We start from the raw sequence: 3,549 nt of genomic DNA, 5'->3' as shown, positions 1-3,549 counted from the left end.
TGAGCGAAAGAGCCACAGTAAAAACACTGGTAAGCCTCAAGACGGCATTGCTGCTCATCAGGAGACAGGCGCGCTCTACCCAACTGCATGGGTTCAGGGTCAGGAAAATTAATGGCTGAGGAAGGAGTGGAAGAGCGTGGAGGGGATGATTGTATGGACCTCTGAGCACCTCGTTCTGCACGAGTGCATCTCCTTTCCCTCATCCTGGCGTCCAAACAGACCGCCAGGGCAATATACTTGTTAAGCTCCTCCAGTTCATCAAATAGGGGCAACTCATCTTTTACAGCCTCATCTAGAGCATGGAAGTGCTCTAGTGCAATAGTATTCCAGCCTGAAGCAGCTGCTGCAGTACGAAAATCTATGGTGAAGTCAGCCAGGGGCCAGTTACGTTGTTTCATGGTCCATAATTGGCGAGCAACAGTGGTCTGATCCACTGTCACCTCAAAAACTTGCTTAAACTCTGACACAAATTGATCAAACGTGCAGTCAAAACATGTGGGGTTGGTGAAACGCGACTCCGCCCAACGGAGTGCTCTACCAGTCAAAAGCCCTAAAATAAACGAAATCCTAGCATCGTCATGAGGGAAAGCCTGAGGGGATCGGTTAAACAGGAGGATGTAGAGTTCAGAACAACATAGTAGCCACCTGATCTATTTGCTGACTAGCCCGCTGCTGTTGCTCGAGAAGCGACTTCAGGGTCGCACCATGGGAATCTATCTGCCGACTGTGATCAGAAACCGCCCTACGGAGTGCCTCTGCTGGGTCCGTCTGGGCTGACTGTCCTGTCATAGTTCTGACTGCCAACTTGCAGAGAACACTCAGAAACCAAGAACGTTTTAGTTATTTTATTGAAAGACTGGAACGAGGGTCCGGTGACAAGGAAGCCAGGCTGAACTGTGATGGGGAGGAACAAGGGTAAGTAATAGATAATGGAAACAAAACACAGTTTGCAGATATGCTTACTGGTGGGGCTTCGGTATCCGCCAGGAAGAGAACGCGTCAGGACTGAGTGCTGATCCAGAGTGAGGTGCCGACAGGAGCCAGGGAGGTAATCCTTCGAGGAGGGTGTACAAGGTACGCAACTGAAACGGTACTCTGATCCAGTCGGGATGCCAGCCAAGGTAAGATGTCCGGTGAGGTTCACGGTCCATGGGTCTTTCCAAAGATTCTTCGAAACCAAGGTAACGATGCATAGAGCAAGACCTGTGTGGAAGGAGTAGAGTTACCAAGGAGCTTAGCTTTGACAAACACTTGAAGACACAAGATTCGAGGAGAGCTGGGTGTAATACAGGGGGGCAAAACAGTCAGCCGCTGAAGTGCTGGCAGTCCTCCTTCTTATAGCACCGTGGCTGATGACCAGATAGGCTGCACCTGTCAGCCTCCAGATTCCAGGACTCCTGCGACACCTAGTGAGGAAACTGATTACTGACATGATCAGCAGTTCAGACCCTGACAGCTTGGGCTGGTAGGACCTTCTTAGTGTCGGGTACGAACACTGGACCTTCATGCTGCCTAGAACCTGGAGGATTTTGAAACGTTGCTTTGCCTAATGTTGCTCCTCATTGGCTAAACATAATATAAAACATACAATTCAAAGAATGCAGCATTAAAATACCATTATATAAGTCAAGACTTGTTGACATATTTTGATTTAGTGTAGTCTATCTCAGCTTTTGTTCCTGGTAATTGGAGCGTTAGCAATAATTAGTATTACTTGGTTTGAAATATATAGGTAAAATTTAAGCAACATTTGTGGACTAATTGAAATGAGAGAATTTTCTTAAATATGACTTGGTTACTTAGCAGATCGTAGAGCTCTGGTGAAATAATGTGGTTTGCCTGGTAGTACTGTGGCTTACCAATCTCTTTCTCTGTCTTTGTCATATGTTTGAGCAGTTGGCGGTTGCATTCCTGAGCCACCCGTTGCAAAAACAGCCAGGCACTTTAAGCAAACTCTCCCGACCACAAAGCTCCCTCCTCTCCCTGTTCTTCAGCCCAAAAACATCTATACCTCCCCTCCTACTTAATCTCAAACCTTTATTCCATCATCTCATCTAAATTACAGGCAGTCTTTTCTTCAACTGGTGTTGACCACAAACTAAAAGCCAATACCATGTGTTTTCGACAAAAGGAAAAGTGAAATTTTCTTCTTCCCTTTGGTTTGCTGTATTTCCATGCCACCTTCAAGCATATAAAGTGCTCAATCCGTCCCCTACACGAAATACAGGAAAATAAGAAAAATGACGGGGTGGATGCTTCATACCCACAACATAAAAGGCCTGTGAAGTATTAAGGGGAAATCCACTAACAAACACACACACACACACACACACACACACAAACCAGTGGAAAAACCTGGTGTGCTGGACATGAGAGGCCCCGCCTAGCATGCACAGTGGTGGAAAGCTGGGTATCTCTTCAAAGACCCCTGCAGCTTTCCCAGAAGACATCATCCGTGTGTCTAACATCCTCCAGATCCTCAAAACGCTACAGCTCCGTCTGTCTGTGACAGTATGTGTGTGCACACACATTAAGAACCCAAAATTGTGGACAAATTGTTCTCAGGTGCAGATACTTTAGGATTAGATTTTTTTTTTCTCCTTCATCTTCATTTTGCCCAGCCTCTCCTCTCCCAGAGATTCTGTTCTTCAATTTCCCCCTTCTTATATCTCTTTTTTCCTATACACATGTTCTTTTACATCCTCACACTGTGCCCTTCTTTTCATTCTATCATGCACTCTGCTCACCTCACACTTTTCTCAGAGTCCCTTAACTGTACAATACAAAAATGGCTTTTTGTCATAGGTTTGGCATATATTACTTCCAACTGAGTTTGGAGGGAATATCTCTTTGTATCTATCTATCTATCTATCTATCTATCTATCTATCTATCTATCTATCTATCTATCTATCTATCTATCTATCTATCTATCTATCTATCTATCTATCTATCTATCTATCTATCTATCTATCTATCTATCTATCTATCTATCTATCTATCTATCTATCTATCTATCTATCTATCTATCTATCTATCTATCTATCTATCTATCTATCTATCTATCTCTCTCTCTCTCTCTCTCTCTCTCTCTCTCTCTCTCTCTCTCTCTCTCTCTCTCTCTATCTATATATCTATATATTTACAAATTTTAATGGTTCTTGAATTTGTATATAGAAGACAGTGAAAGCACATTGTAAGCGCATAGTAATAATGATCGGTCGTGATAAGCACAGCGTTTTAAAAATGTGCTTTGTTCTGTTTAAGCAGTTAAGTTTTGATTAATCAATCTTTTCAATCATAGGCTGATAGAAAGAGCACTCACGGGGTTAAGAAGACATCTGCATTTTTCAGATTGATGTGTTTCCTACCTTCTTTCAAGAACCAGATTGTTTTCGTCTTTCTTAGCATTAGCTAACATTCAATCACATTTAAAGATACAGTATTCACATGAAGGCCTAATTCGCGAAACCTTTCATCCTTCATTACCAAATGACACATTTAGTAACTAAGTCAATGCATTTTTATTTATCACCTTTCACAGAAAAAAT

At 42.9% G+C, this 3,549-nt stretch overlaps 1 long non-coding RNA gene across 1 annotated transcript; it reads right to left on the bottom strand.

Annotated features, from left to right (window-relative positions):
- Positions 1-832: 832 nt before the first annotated feature.
- Positions 833-2,231, bottom strand: LOC124883613. The gene is made up of 3 exons (XR_007042246.1): positions 1,860-2,231; positions 964-1,203; positions 833-894 (listed from the first exon to the last, which is right to left on the bottom strand). It is a non-coding gene; the product is annotated as an uncharacterized LOC124883613 (long non-coding RNA).
- Between the last annotated feature and the right edge of the window lie 1,318 nt (positions 2,232-3,549).

This window comes from Girardinichthys multiradiatus, chromosome 18, assembly GCF_021462225.1.
Source record: "Girardinichthys multiradiatus isolate DD_20200921_A chromosome 18, DD_fGirMul_XY1, whole genome shotgun sequence".
NCBI classification, from domain to species: domain Eukaryota; kingdom Metazoa; phylum Chordata; class Actinopteri; order Cyprinodontiformes; family Goodeidae; genus Girardinichthys; species Girardinichthys multiradiatus.
Note: the sequence above shows the minus strand (reverse complement) of the source record. Positions and strands in the feature narration are given on the sequence as shown.